This window comes from Chlorocebus sabaeus, chromosome 13 (assembly GCF_047675955.1).
Source record: "Chlorocebus sabaeus isolate Y175 chromosome 13, mChlSab1.0.hap1, whole genome shotgun sequence".
NCBI lineage: Eukaryota > Metazoa > Chordata > Mammalia > Primates > Cercopithecidae > Chlorocebus > Chlorocebus sabaeus.
In genome coordinates this window covers 29,318,920-29,335,652 of record NC_132916.1, presented here as the reverse complement: position 1 = coordinate 29,335,652, position 16,733 = coordinate 29,318,920, and the positions used below count along the sequence as shown (strand labels likewise).

The following is a 16,733-nucleotide window of genomic DNA, read 5'->3' as shown; positions in this document are numbered from 1 at the left end:
TCTACAGAAAGTAATAAATAAAACTAGAAATGAGAGATGTGTACAGGAAATGCTATCTATTTAAAGCAAAAGTAATAATACTGAATTGTGGGACTTACAAATTATGTCAAAATAAAAAATGTATGACATAATAGCACCAAGAATGACACCTGGGGGGTGGTGAATGGAATTAAATTTTGGTAGCATTGTTACATTTTATAGCAAATGAAACAATATTAACCAAAAAGATTGCAGAAAACAAATACAAACAAAGACAATTATAGCATTGTTACATTGTATTACCTTTTTACATTTTATAGCAAATGAAACAATACTGACCAAAAAGATGGCAGAAAACAAATACAAACAAAACCAAATGAGAAAAAGAGAAAACAGAGCAAAATGGCAGACCTGCATCTAACCATATCAATAATTACATTAAGTACAAATGGTCTCAAATCCCAATTAGAAGGTACAGATCATCAGGTTTGATTTAAAAACACACACACTAATTATATCTTGACTGCAAGAGACATATTTTAAATATAAGTCACAGATATGTTGAAATTAAAAGGAAACAAACAGTAGGCCGGCTGCAGTGTCTCATGCCTATAATCCCAGTACTTTGGGAGGCTGCGGCGGGTAGATCACCTGAGATCAGGTGTTCGAGACCAGTGTGGCCAACATGGTGAAACCCTGTCTCTACTAAAAATATAGAAATTAGCCAGGCATGGTGGCAGGTGCCTGTAATCCCAGCCTGTAATCCCGAGTATGGTAAGCTGAGGCAGAATTACTTGAACCTAGGAGGCGGAGGTTGCAGTAAGCCGAGATTGTGCCACTGCACTCCAGCCTGGGTGACAAGAGCGAAACACCATCTCAAAATACACACACACACACACACACACACACATACACATATATATACACACCCACATACACACCATACAAACAACCATAAAAAGTTGGTGTGGCTGTATCAGTGTCAGACAAAGGATATTACAGGGGAGGTGGGACATTTCATAAACATAAAGGGTCAATTCATTAGGAAGACATAATATTCCCAATATGAATGCAATGAATCTGCTGTTAATGCAGTTTCAAAGCACATGAAGCAAACACTGTTAGCACTCAAAGAAGAAACAGAGAAATCTACAATCATAGTTGAAATTTAACATTCCTTTCCAGTAACAAGTAAGTTTATGAGTGCGCACACACACACGCACCATAAAGACATAGATTTGGGCTACATTATCAACCACCATTATCTGATTAACACTATAGAACCATGCACTCAACATCGGCTGAATATTCATTCTTTTCAGGTGCACATGAGCCACTGTCTAGGATAGAACATATCTTGGGACAAAAAGAGTCAGTAAATTTCACAACGTGAAAATCTTACAGAATACACACATTTTCTGACCACAACAGAATTAAGTTAGAAATAAATAAGACATATAGAAATTCCAAAATATTTTAATAATACAATATACTTTTAAATAACACTTAGATCAAAGAAGAAATCACAAGGAAAATAAAAATGAAAACAAAATAAAATTTGCGAAATGCAGCTAAAGCAGTGTTTAGGGGAAAATTTAAAACTTTAATCTGTTTATGTTAGAAAAGAAGGTTTAAAAATCAATGGTCTAAGTTTTTACCTAAAGAAGCTAGAAAAAGAGAAAAATAAACCAAAAGTAAATAAAGTAAATTAAGTAATTAAGAGCAGAAACCAATGAAACAGAAAACAATATAAAAAAATTAACAAAGCCAAAAATTGGCTGGAAAGGATTAATAAAATTGAATAAACTCCTAGTTAGAATGATCAAGAAACAAGAGAGAAGAAATCAATTGCCATTATCAGCAATGAAAAAGGGAATATTGGTATGTGTCTTGTAGTCATTAAGAGGACATAAAGGAATATTATAAATAATTTTATGCCAAAGCATTCCACAGCTTACATAAAAAGGACTCGTTCCTTAAAGAAACAAAACATAAGAAAACTGATCTTCAACGCAGCAGTATTGGAAAGCAGGGCCTAATAGGAAGTATTTGGGTCATGGGGGCACTGTCCTTATGAATGGATTAACGTTACTATCCTGGAAATGGGTTCGTTCTTATAGGAATGGGTTCCCTATAAAAGGACAAGTTTGGTATCCTTTTCTCCCTTTGCTCTCCCATCATGACACAGCAAGAGGGCACTTGCCACATGCCTGCCAGCCTCCAGAACTGTGAGCCAATAAAATTGTTTTTCATTATAAATTACCTAATCAGTGGTATTCTTTTATAGTAGCACAAAATAGACTAAGACACCATCTCACCAAGAATAAAATCAAACTTCATAAACCATGGTCTACATGACCCTGCCAATTTCTCAGCCCTAATCTTGGACCTCTCTTCTCATCAATCAATTCACTCAGTCATACTGGCTGGCCTGCCACTCCTCAAACATGCTCAATTCATTAATGCCTCAGAATCTTTGCGCAGGTTTTCCTTTTGAATAAAAATCACTTCCCCCAGATCTTTACAAGGCTTGTTCCCTTACTTCATTCATGTCTCTGCTCAGCTGTCACCTCTTCAGGCATTTCCTGATCACTTAATCTAAAACATTCCAACTATTACTCTGTCCTCTTACCCTGCTATAATTTTCTTCACAGCATTTATCACTACCTGACATCACATTATATACATTTATTAATAAATCTGTTTTTACTTATTTGCCTCACATTCTAAAATCTGTGCTCCAGGACAGCAAGACCCTTGTATGTCCCATTCTCTGCTCCAACTTCATTGCCTAGAACAGTACCTGGTCCATGGCAGGTACTCAACAAAAATTGGTAAAATGAAAGAATTTACAGATAAGAAACCAGATAGAGGAAAAGATAACTGCCCAGGGTTATTACAACTACTTTAATAAATATTAACTAAGTAGTTACTTTGTACCCATGACACAGTAGTGAATAAGGCAGATCAGGTCCTTGTTCTCATGGAAATTACACTTCAAAAGAACTCAGATTATAGGTCTTTCTAGTGCAGACATTTCTTTGAAACTTAAAAAAAAAAAAAATCCCCGGAGAAGGAAAGCAAGCTAATATACAACATTCCTCAGCAATTCAATTACAACCAGTTGTCCCAGCTTTTTCTTTTTCTTTCTTTTCCTTTCTTTTTTTTTTTTTGAGATGGAGTCTCACTCTGTCGCCCAGGCTGGAGTGCAATGGCGTGATCTCAGCTCACTGCAACCTCCACCTCCCAGGTTCAAGTGAGTCTCCTGCCTCACCCTCCTGAGTAACTGGGATTACAGGTGCGCGCCACCATGCCTGGTTAATTTTTGTATTTTTAGTAGAGATAGGGTTTCACCATGTTGGCCAGGCTGGTCTCCTGACCTTGTGATCCACCCGACTGGGCCTTCCAAAGTGCTGGGATTACAGGCATGAGCCACTGTGCCCGGCCCTCAGCTTTTTCTTTTACTCATTATTAACTACTTTTTTTTTCTTTTAGATTTATTTACTTATTAGTCTACATGAATCCTATAGACTATTTCTTTTCTTTCTTTTTTTTAATCTAAAGTCTTGCTTTGTTGTCTAGGCTGGTCTCAAACTCCTGGTCTCAAGCGATCCTCCCACCTCAGCTTCCCAAAGTGCTGGGATTACAGCCACGAGCCACCACTCCTAGCCCTATATACCTTTTTAAAGCATCATTTGTAAAACACAGTCTTACATATTTTATATCGTGTCTTGAACTTCCTAATAAAACCAAGTACTGAAATCAACATTTCTCAGAGATTTTGGTGATCTCTGTCTAAAAGAAAAAGAATTTTAAAGAAAATTTATGAGGCCATTCATTGTCCTGATAATATAAAAATATACAGTGATTTAAAAACATTGTAAAATCATTTAGTATTAGTTACAATTACTAACTATAAAAATGCCACATGAAAAAACAGAACAAAAACCACATAGAGATGAAAGAAGATGGGTTTTAATTTTTAAAAAGGTGTTATTAGATAAGCACATTATGTACTGATCACTTGGAGAGTCATGGTAAAGTTCACAGTTCTGAGTTCTGGCAAGGTTTTGCTCAGCATCCTACCAACCGGACTTTGAAAAGCAGCCTAACCATGCACTACAGTACACCCAGACTTCCTTCCTAAGGCAAAAAATGAGTAACTGGTTTAGCATTGTCCAAGTGTGTACAGATATAGTTAACTTTTTTTAATGTACAGTGAGTGGGTGCTTGCTTTGCCAGCACATATACTAAAGTTGGAACAATACAGAGAAGATTAGTATGGCCCCTATACAAGAATGACATACAGGGCCGCGCATGGTGGCTCACACCTATAATCCCAGCAGTTTGGGAGGCTGAGGCAGGTGGATCACTTGAGGTCAGGAGTTTGACAGTAGCCTGGCCAACATGGTGAAACTCCATCTCTACTAAAAATACAAAAACTAGCTGGGCAAGGTGGTGCATGTCTTTATCCCAGTTACTCGGGAGGCTGAGGGAGGAGAATCACTTGAACCCAGGAGGCAAAGGTTGCAGTGAGCCAATATTGTGTCCCTGCACTCCAGTCTGGGTGACAAGAGCGAGACTCCATCTCAAAAAAAAAAAAAAAAAAAAGAGTGACATACAAATTTATGAAGTATTCCATATTAAATAATAATTATTATTATTAAATAAATAAAGTGAGTGGATTTAGGAATACTCAGGATTTAAACAGGCTTACCTACATAAAATATACATAGAATAAAAAGAAAAGAGTGCCTTCAGGTATTTCTGAAACTTTTCTTAGAAATCTATGATGTGATTATTTACTTGCTGCTTCTGTTACCGCTCCTAACAGTTTAGTGTTAGACTATTCATAGCACATATACTTGTAGCTATAAATGTCATATGCATTTTTTTTTTAAGAGATAGGGTCGGCCAGGCGTGGTGGCTCACACCTGTAATCCCAGCACTTTGGGAGGCCGACGCAGGCAGATCATGAGGTCAGGAGATCGAAACCATCCTGGTTAACATGGTGAAATCCCATCTCTACTAAAAATACAAAAAATTAGCTGGGCGTGGTAGTGGGCGCCTGTAGTCCCAGCTACTCAGGAGAATGGTGTGAACCCGGGAGGCGGAGCTTGCAGTGAGCCGAGATCGCGCCACTGCACTCCAGCCTGGGTGATAGAGTGAGACTCTGTCTCAAAAACAAACAAACAAAACAACAACAACAACAACAAAAAAGAGATAGGGTCATACTACATTGCCTGAGCTGGTCTCGAACTCCTGGGCTCAAGTGTTCCTCCCATCTCAGCTTGTCAAGTAGCTGAGATTACATGTGTGAGTCATTGCACTTGATCCAAAAATTCCAACAACTAGAAATACAACTTTAAAATGTTACCATTAAGATCATTTCCATTGGGTGTAACGTACACTATTCGGGCAACAGGTACATTAAAGTCAGGCTTCACTACTATACCATGTAACCAAAAGCCACTTGTACCCCCGAAACTACTGAAATGAAAATATTTTTAAAACTAAAATAGTAATTTCCAATGACTAAAATCAATTTTTAGAGCATGAAAAAAATTAGATCAAGTCATATGAAATAGTTTATCAGCTATCATAAGATTTATATCTTCACTGTAGGAATTGAAATTTCTATTTATAGTACTATACTTTGGATTTACAAACTGCAAAACTGGGATTCCTGTACCACAAGTACTTCGTGAATAAAACAATTTGAATTCCTATCAAAATACCAATGAGAGTTGATAATGATGGGAAGAAAGTGATTTGAACTTCATCTTTAAAAATAAATGAAAATAGCTATAATAATACCTCAGAACAGTAATAAAAGGAGATTTATTTACTTCTTGAGGAATTAAAAGGTATTACAAAAATACAGAGATTAAAACTAGTGGGAGAAAGAGTAGGACAAGCTGTAAAAGTAGAGAGCCCTGACACATACATATTAGCAGTAACACAAGGAAGAAATCATCAAATAACAGAAGAACTTTCACTAATCAACAGAGTTCAACAACAGATGCTGAGTAAGGGGGAATTCAAAACAGAGCTTAATCTTTCTATAAAGTAACAAACAAAATTTTTGATGGGTTTAAAAATTAATACAAGGAAAACAGGAAAAATGTAATTATTTGATCACTGAATAGGTAAAACACAAAGGCAGAAACAAAATGGAAAAACAATAAAATGGATATATCACAAATTATCATAGAGGATACAGTTATTATTATTTGTGGGTAAAAATATTTCATACCTTGAAAACCATGAATATATTGAAAAACTATTAAAAATCAACAAAAGAGCCAGGTGCAGCACTTTGGGAGGCTGAGGAGGGCAGACTGCTTGAACTCAGGAGTTTGAGACTAGCCTAGGCAACATGGTGAAACCCCATCTCTACCAAAAATACAAAAATTAGCAGGGCATGGTGGTGCACACCTGTAATCCCAGCTACATAAGTGGCTCAGGCAGGATAATTGCTTGAACCCAGGAGGGGAGGCGGCAGTAAGCTGAGATCCTGCCACTGCACTCCAGCTTGGGTGACAGAGTGAGACCCTATCTCTAAAAAATAAAAAACAAAAAAATCAACAAAAGAAGTTTTTAAAGTAACTGGTTAAAAATTATCACTTATTAAATTTATAAAAATAAAAGGAGGAAAGATTTCATTTTTAATAGTATATACACACACACAGACAAACATATCCCAGGGCAGGTTTCATACTGAGCTTAGTTTTACTCATGTTTTCTTTTATACTAACTCTGTATAGTTTTAGTTTTAGGTTTTTTTATTTTTATTTTTATTTTTTTTTTCGAGACAGAGTGTCTCACTCTGTTGCTCTCAAGTAGCTGGGACTACAGGCGTGCGCCACCATGCCCGGCTAATTTTTGTAATTTTAGTAAAGATGGGGTTTCACCATGTTTGCCAGGCTGGTCTCAAACTCCTGACCTCAAGGGATCCACCTGCCTCAGCCTCCCAAAGTGCTGGGATTATAGGCGTGAGCCATCGCACCTGGCCGGTTTCAGTTTTCTTCATTTAGATTCTGTGTATCTCTCATTAAACTTTATTCCTAGGTATTTTCACTCTTTTGTTCCTTTGGCAAATGGAATATATTCTTCCAGTGAGCAGAGGACAGTTCAGAGGTTCTTTCCTTGGTTATCCATCCTTCAGCCCCCATCTCCCATAGCAGAGGGGCTGGGTTTTGACAGTTTGCTTACTGTCAGCTCACAAGAGCAGAAATCACAAATCACTTCCATAAATCAGAGGTTTGTCTCTGTTTAAAAGAGGCTAAAAGTCACCTCTGTACTCATGTTAAGGGAAGAAAAACCACAATGAGAGGGGAGAAAAACTCCAGTATTTCATAGGGACAAAGTAACCTGAGCGAGAGAACTGCATTTTTAGAAAACCTGGCTCCCACTGACATCTGAAGAGAATGTCTTCAGATGGTTTTTAACATAAACCAGTTTAGGACAGAAAAGAAGGCTCTCTGGAACTAAAAACATGATCTCAAATTTTGAAACTAACTAGAAAAAAAAAAACAGTGAAAGAAGACAGTCACATCTGAGAAGTCAGTCGATGTTCTAGAAGAACTCAATGTTTAAAATAATGATCTTACAAAAGAAAGCAAGACAATAGATGAAAATGCTGAGAAAAGACACGAAATTTTAGGAGCACTAATAGCTGTATAACCAGATTTCCAGGAGAAAAGGAAAAAAAGAAACATATAAACAAATAACACAGGAAAAATCTAAACACATGAAGAAAGGAATATTTAGTACAGGTAACACTGTTTTTGTAGCAAGGCCTTCCAGTGAAGGAAGTGGTATATTAACTTAGACTATAGTACGAGCTCATTGTCTTCTTGAAAACCAGTAACAGTTTACAGACTGGCTACTCTGTAATCCAGTGCTATTTTCCGTGTATCAGTTATTTTTGCCTACCTCCCCATTCAGTGCCTCTACTCATAATGGCACTTTTTCTACTGGAGAATCCTTTTTCCCCTACTTTTAATCCTTGTGGTTTAGATGGGGGTGGGAGTTCACCTGACTTCCCAGCATAGAGTGGGCAAATGATTCATGTCTAGCAAATCAGATTATCACATTCTAGGCTAGATCAACAAAATTAATTCTGAACTTCTGAAAGAATTGCTGGGAATTCTATCCCTCTTGGCAGTAGGATTGAGCACTCAAATCCAGATATATCTGAACTATTTTAATTCCTGGAATTATAAACTATGTGATTCAACAAATTTCTTCCCACATCACCCTCCAACACCAAGCCAAGGGATCTCAAACTTAGAGTGTATCAAAATTACCCAGAGGTTTTTTGGAAAAAAGAAGAAAAAAAAAAACACAATAGTTGAGCTCAACACCCCAGGTTAAGTCTAGGGTCAGGCCTTAGAGTGTGCATTTTAAACAAGATCCCATGTGATGCTAATGCTGGTCCAAAAATGACACTGAGAACAACTACCTTCAGCCACGATGAGTTCATTTGTGTAACTTGCACCTGAAAGACTTATGACCAATATACCTCCAGTTAGATGATAAACAACAACCCTTTAACAGCACTGGATTTCAGAGTAGCCAGCACAGTGAAAATCAAAACTAAATATCAAATTATCTAGAAAATAACAAAAACACCTAGAACTTCATACTGAAACCTGTGCAAATCAATTAAGTTTTTCCTAAAAGAACATTTATGGTCTGAAATCCTTATTACGTATAAAAATAAAGATTGAAGATAAATTAAGGATCCAACTTATGAAAATAGAAAAAAAAAAACAAAATTAACAAAGGAGACATTATACAAGTGAGATCTGAAAGAAACAAAAAACAGGCAAAATTGTAGATAAAATAAAAGGTAATTATTTGAAAAGGTAAACTCATGAGATGCCTAAATGAGAAAAATATAAAATAAAAACATAAAACGTTAAGAATTATTAAAATCCAACTGTAGGCCACCTATAATCCCAGCACTCTAGAAGGCTGAGGTGGGAGGATTGCTTGAGCACAGGAGTTCAAGAACAGCCTGGGCAACATGGTGAAACCCTGTCTCTACTAAAAAAAAAATTATTGGTTGTGTTGGTGTGTGCCTGTAATCCAAGCTGCTCAGGAGCCTGAGGTAGGAGAATCACCTGAGCCCAGGAGATCAAGGCTGCAGTGAGCCAAGATTCCACCACTGTGCTCCAGCCTGGACAACCAGAGTGAGAATCTGTCTCAAAAAAAAAAAAAAAAAAAAAAAAAAAAAAAAAAAAATCCAATTGCATATAAGGAAGAAATTTAAATAAAAAATCTTATTTCAAATTTTGGCACAAATTAGAAAATCCAATGGAAGTAAATAATTTCTTAGTAAAGTATACCAAATCTGATCTAAAAGGAAACAGAAAACTCTAATACATATGAGAAAGCTCTGGACAATTTTTTTTAACTACAAAATGTGAAGGGCTTTGGTGTGTATAGCTTAGTTCTATTACCTTTTAAAGATGTGGGCTTTAAATTATTTTGATCATGCACACTTATTAGTAAGAATTTTTTTTGAATACCTACCCCATTATATGTATATTTGTGTGTATTTATATATCAGATACATACTAGTATACATTACAAAACATACAAATAAAAGGTATAAATAAATATAAACACAAGTTGTGATGTTTTTCCCATGAAAGAAATCTATTATTCACCACTTGAGAGGAGACTACTACTTAAATTCTTATTATGTTAAACTATATAGCAACACAGAGACAGAAAACTCACTAATTCATGAGACTAGAATAATCTTAACAAACTTACTAAAACTTGAAGAGGAAAGTACACAAAAAGTCCTAGTTCATGTATGATTGATAAATATTATGAAACTGAATAAGCAAATAATGACTAAAAAGGGTCTCACTCCCCCACAGAAATGTAAGAATGCTTTAACTTCACAAAATCTATAGATGTAACTCACTTTATCAATATACTAGAAAATTACATAAATTATGTCAAGAGATGCTGAAAACATTTTTGATATAATAATTTAGCAGCCATCCACGGTTAAAAACTCTGAGTAAACGAGAAGAAAAAGAAAGCAATTTAAACAGGATTATTTACTGAAAAACAATAGCAAACATCAAACTAAACTTGAAATATTAAAGCCATTTTCATTAAATTGGAAGACAGAATGCTTGCTGTCATCAGCATCATTCAACACTGCTTAGGAAGTTCGAGTGTATTTCTAAGAAAAGAAAAGAAAATAATAGGTATAATTCTTGGAGAAGAGACAAAACTTTCCCCTAAATCTTTACACAGCTTTTCTCTATAGTACTCACGAACCATTTAAAACTGAAGAAAAAAAATTCATTCAAAATAGCATCAAAAACTACAATACCTAAAAATAAATATAATAAGGTATGGAATCTATTATATATGAATATCCTACTGAAGGATTCAAAATAATTTGAACAAATGGTTAAATATAATCTGTATACTCCCACAATCCCATTCTCTTCTCTGCCTCTTAAGAGTAAGTACTAGCATGAATTTAGGGTTTATCATGTTTTCACATTTTTGCCACACATGTAAGTATCCATACATAATACACAATATCATTTGATGGTTTTAAAAAATATAGATGGAGTAATATTTCACACACTCTGTGCAACTTACATTTTTATTCAACAATACAGTGGGGTTTTTAAAAAAGGAGTTATCCTTGAGATGTAGCTCTAATATGTTCACTTTAACTGACATATCATCCTAAGAATACACTATAATTTAAAAATTCTCATTTAGACATTTAGGTTGTTTCTAGTTTTTTGTTACTACAAACAATGCTATAAGTAACATTTTTGTATAATTCACTTTGTGTGAAAATGATCATGACCCACATTGAGAAAACATTTTGAATCTTGATTCAGTACTCACACAAATACACACACCACAACTCGTAAGTTTATGAAACAAGTTACTCTTACTACATGCAATGTACGCTGATGATTTTTATTCTATTTCATTTTTTGAAATTAATAACTCTGGTCATAACCCATCAAATAGATCTCAAAGCTACCAGTGGGTCCCAACCCACAGTTTGAAAAGCACTGGCATGGAAAAGTCTACCTAGAAGTGGAGTAAAATGGTATGAACAATCTTCCGCCAGATATTGCCAAATTGCTCTATGAAGTGGTAGTGTCAAGAATCCCACCAGTATTGTGGAACATTCTTCACAATGCTGGTATTGTCAGACTTTGAAATTTCTGCTCGTCCAACATGAGTGAAATGATGTCTCATTAGGTTAGTAATGTGACACATTTTTTCAGTGAATACTTTTCTTTATGAATTACTGTTTACTTGTTCATTTCTATCAGGCTTTGTTTTTTTCTTTTTGATTTGCAGTGCTTTTTGGATATTAATTCTTTATCAATTAGATGCATTGCAAATATCTTTTCCCACTCTATCTAAGTTTATTTATATTATTGATGCTAGATTGTTTAATATCAGTTTGGTTATGGCTAGCACCTGTATTTCAGAGAATCTCCTTCTCTGGATGGTTCTGAGGTAGAGTCAACCAAAAGAGACACTTGTACAAGATTCGGAAGTGAAGTAGTCATTATTCTTGGACCTGGTCAGACTTCGTAACAGACACAGACCTGCCCAGCAGGTGCCAGCTGTTCTCTCTGGTGCCCTGTGCTCAGCATGTCTTCCCAACTGTTGGCCCTGCTGACCAACAGCAGCCTGCCACTGGTCCACTCGGAGGCAGCAGCTTCCATAGGCCTCTCCAGAGACTCCCTCTTCCAGTTCCCTTTTCATAGTCAGATGTGCCTGGCTTTTGGAATTCCCTGCAAGCTCTGATTTGTAACCCCAGCACAGTGCTTCTGAAGACTGGTTAATGACTATTTCTCTAATCCACTGACTCTTCCATTCCCCTGCAACTCCCACATTACGCATAATGCATACATCCCTAATTTCTATAGATACTTTGAGTGGTTTTATCTGTCTGACTGAAACCTTTGCCTGGTAGAAGATTAAATTTTAGAGCAGCCAATTTTATTAATCTTATCCCTTATGGTTTGTACTGTTTGTACCTTCTTTTAAAAAGATCTTTCCCAAACCTAAGATCACAGGAATATATTATCCTGTATTTCCTTCTAATATTGTAAAGTTTTGCCTTATGTCTTTAAAAATGGTATAAGGTAGGGTTCAATCTTACTCTTTCTCTACAGATAGACAATTTTCCCAGGACCATTTATATATATATATATATAATGAATTCAATATAAATAAGGCAATCCTATTATTCCAACAAAAAGAAACATCTCTTTATGAGAACAGTTCAAGTTGTAGCTCTTGGTGGGGTGCAGTAGCTCACGTCTGTAATCCCAGCACTTTGGGAGGCCGAGGCAGGCGTATCACTTGAGGTCAGGAGTTTGAGACCAGCCTGGGCAACATGGCAAAACTCAGTCTCTAAAAAAAGATTAAAAAATTAGGGCATGGGGGTGCACATGTGTAGTCCCAGCTACTTGGGAGGCTGAGGTGAAAGGATCACTTGAACTTGAGAGGTGGAGGTTGCAGTGAGCCGAGATTGCACCACCGCACTCCAGTCTGGGTAACAGAGTGAGACCCTGTCTCAAAAAAAAAGAAAAGAGAGGGAAGGGGAGAGAAGGGGAAGGGAGGGGAGGAGAGGGGAGAGAAGTGGAGGGAAGGGGAAAAAAGGGGAGGGGAGGAGAGGGAAGGAGAGAAAAGTTGTAGCTCTTAATCTGTTATTTTAACCAAATTTCAAAAATTTAAATTCCAATGTGAATTTGGAAGAATCTTTACATAAGCTCTTCAAATTTATTAGAACAGAATCTGACTTGCATATCCTTATTACGTAGAATTTAGAAAGTCTAGCTGGAGACTGCTGAAAACTTTGTGATTCCCCTAGCTTGTTACTTGGGTTTGGGATGCAGAACTAGTATTTCAGTGGAAGGATTCAGCAGTGCAAGTAACAAAATTTTCTGTTAATAGTCTTCATCTTGATCAGCTCTTATTCTGTTCACACAGGAACAGATTGGATGTCATAGTTAGCAGATATAAATCATGATAATTTATGTTTAAATTTAAGACATTTAAGCATAATTTTTAAAATTTAAGTGACATTAAAATTCACAAGTGATACTCTGAACAATGTCATAATGTTCATTTAAACATCTACATACTTAATATTAGAGGCTAAATTAATTTCCTTTTTAGAACAGATGATCAAATTTCTAAAGTACTACCAAATTATCACAATACCCTTGTACTGAAATCATACAATAAATAAATAATCTAACTTCACCAAGGCCACAGTCTAAAGGAAGAAAGCTAAGTTACTTCTTAAATCCATAATTTCTACTTGAACTATTATTAGAATTGCTTCTGGAACTTTTTTTCTGTAGGCATTATTTTATTATTTATTATGCTGAGACTACAACAGCAATCAGAAAATCAACCTAAAATTCTGATTATTTGCCACTTGGCTTCTGACCATTCCAATAACGCATCTTGGGAGACCTATGCAGCGCCAAATGAAGCTCAGCTCCACACAATGTCTGGCAGAGGGTGATGAGAATGGCACATTGTCTGCCCGGTCTGAACAGAGGTCACAGCAGGGAGAGCATCTGCTAAGATAATGTGAATGAAGGAAACAACTATAATTGCCTCATTAAGAGATCCCTGGCCAAATAATCACAAGAAGAAAGGACTTGGATAACCATCCTAAAATTAGGCTATAATAAAGAAACTTGGGATAGAATTAAAAATACAGAAGAATTAAGAAGACTTGGGTATTCTATCGGTTCTACTAATTTCCTTAGTCACCATATGGATAACTGAAAATTTGGATGCAATAGTTCAGTTATTCAACTCAAGCCTTTGCCAGTCATTAGTAGGAAGTACAAGATGCAAATTCACAGCTGTCCAGGATACAAACAAATGTAAAATAAAGAGTAGTGGGGAATTTCTTACGGGGATCAAAATAGAGAAACTATGAAGGGATATCTACTGATCTATAGTTTGGAATTACAATGAAAAAAAGCACACAACTAAAAGACATAAGGAACATTTTAAAGGGGAAAGATAAAATTTAAAAGAGCGGTCTCAAAAAGGCAAAGGAGAAAAATGAATGAACTGTCTCTGCCTAATCAATTTACCTTCTTTTACTTTCTACCTCCATCTTTTAAAACTACTTTTTTCCCAAAAGTCAACATTGTACAATTACAACCAAATCCTCAGTCACTTCATATTACCATATGTATATATTTTATGAAACAGTGTTGATAAATTAAATATTTCATAGTAAAAGCTGAAGTAAATATTTTCCCAATTTATATTTAAATTAAGTATACAAACACACACAAGACTAAAATGTACTGATATTGTGACAAACTATTTTTACATTTCCCGATATTTTGAAGGTAAGCTATGTGAACTTAATTTATATTATGCAGCTAAAATTTATTACTATATAAATAGTACCTTGAAGTAAATTATAGTTATTAAACTTTTCTGATTCCAACAAACACAATAAAATTAGCTTGTTATAACCATAAGCCAGGTTTAAAATAAGCAAACTATTTGATGACTTTGATGTTTTGCACCCAAAATGTGCTGGCTAATTTTTCCATTCCATTTGCCATTCCAGTCTTTAAACTGCCTTAATCTCCTGCCCTCAGATGTTGACCTTGTAAGAATAGGGGTCATAGGTCAGAATAGACAGACCTCAAAGGATCTGGACTATCAATTCATGCCTGAAAGATTTCTCTGCCACAATAGGAACCTACTAAACAGCAAATTCCTAAATCTAATCACACAAGTATCAGGGTGAAACAGTTATTTATTGGAATTTGTTGATCTACATTTCAAACATCTCTATCATCTAAAAAGCATTTTTATTTTTATTTTGGGAACAGAATCTGGGATATAATACATATAAAATGTAAAATCATTGACATGATTTTTAAAGTAAAACAGATATTCTTTAATAAAATGACACCATAAACCTAAACATGGGGTTTTTTTCTATTTTCAGGAATGCTATGGAGATTTCAAAAATATAATACTAGATTTCCCAAGCATAAAGTACTTGGAAAAATGTCAAATTATACCACTGAGATAATGACTGGAAGAGGTTATATTGCTGTAGAGAGGTGGGTGGGAGTGGGGCAGAATTACCACTAGTTAGTTTTCAGCTTATTTGCCCTAAAACTGAATGAGGACAATAAATAAATGTTTTCCTGTTTAAAAAACAAATGTGAATTTACACCACCTCAATAAGGAAGTCTATTAATCCCAAAAACAAAAACTTCATGGCTACTAAAATTTTCTTGCAAATTTAAAGAATTTGAGGCCACAAAATTATGGCTCTGCAAAAATAACTTTACTATCATACATCTCCACTTTTTTTTTTTTAAAGGCAAGTTAACTCGTGAGCTAAGAATGAATCAGACATAATTGGTTTCTGTTTCTGTTCACCTTGGTCTTTCTGATCATAAATGATAAATACACCATGATGTACCATTTTAGTACTGATTACAAGGAATGTTAAATTTCACAATCAATTTTTAAATCTAAATAAGGAGCATCTTAAAAATGATTAATTAATGAATTCTTCTAATATGATCAAAGTAAAGAAATTCTCCATGCTTCCAAGCCAAAAGTAGTCAAACATCTTTTTCTTTTAACAGTCTATTAGCCTTCTTTCTAAATAAAATATATTACCACTTTAACTCATGTAGAAAATCAAAAAGCTTACTCATACTAATGTAGTTATAAAAACTAAATATTGAACAAAATGAAATAAAAGCAGTAGAATGTTTGTATTATTTCCTAAGTTATTTTTAAAAACTCAAGTCAACATTATTACGAATAACACTTCTTGGAATATGTGGTTGGGTCAAAATATATGGAAGGTTAAGAAGAACACAAAAGATAGTCATTACACTAAAAAAATTCGAATTGAAAAAGGAGGTAAAAAAAGAAACCATACACAGCTAAAAAATAAAGCTATATGTGTACACCCAATATACACACTACATATCCATGCACTTTGTGTTCTTTAAAATTATACACATTTTTATTCACCAAGTATTAAGGAGTACAAACATTTAAACTATATATAAAATAATTTCCAGACCAGTCATTTTAGTCTAAATCCTTTTTACATATTTAATATATCTGTTAATATAAACTACAATTGTATACTTAATTCTATACTACAGGCTGACATGATTATTTCACATAAATAATAGAAATCAACTGTGGCAAAGAAAATAATTCTACCACCCTCACCCACAATTTCATTATGTTGGAAGCCACTCACTTCTTTTTCTTAATAGTAAATTGTATTTGTAAAGAGAACAAAAGGTCCCAAGTATAGGCTAGTTTTATAGAAGAAATATAATGTTTCTTAATTTTTTATTAACAATCTTCACTTTATTATAAAGAGAGCTGTATAGAGTCATTAAGTTTCTTTACTCTTTTTGTAATGAACATAAGAAAAACTAAATAGAAAAAATAAATCTTAAATTATTTCATTTGAAATATTAAGAAAACTTTTCAAATGTGGAGGATTTAAAATAATGCAATATTTACTACCTTGTGTAACTAGACAGTAGTAAGTGGACACTAAGCAGAATTTTAAGAGAGAATAAAATAATCCCATTTTCTTTTATAAACAGTCTGCTAATAATTAAAGTGGAATCTTCAAAATTATTTTACTTTTTTTTGCCACAGGGAGTAAATCTTCACAAAACATGATT

At 34.8% G+C, this 16,733-nt stretch overlaps 1 protein-coding gene and 1 non-coding gene across 2 annotated transcripts in view; one reads left to right on the top strand and one right to left on the bottom strand.

The window, feature by feature from the left end:
• The window catches only part of LIN28B (lin-28 homolog B), a 126,058-nt gene that overhangs the window by 29,264 nt on the left and 80,061 nt on the right, over positions 1–16,733 (bottom strand). The window lies entirely within an intron of this gene.
• LOC119625438 (U6 spliceosomal RNA) lies at positions 4,206–4,314 on the top strand. Its single transcript, XR_005241638.1, has one exon. It is a non-coding gene; the product is annotated as a U6 spliceosomal RNA (small nuclear RNA).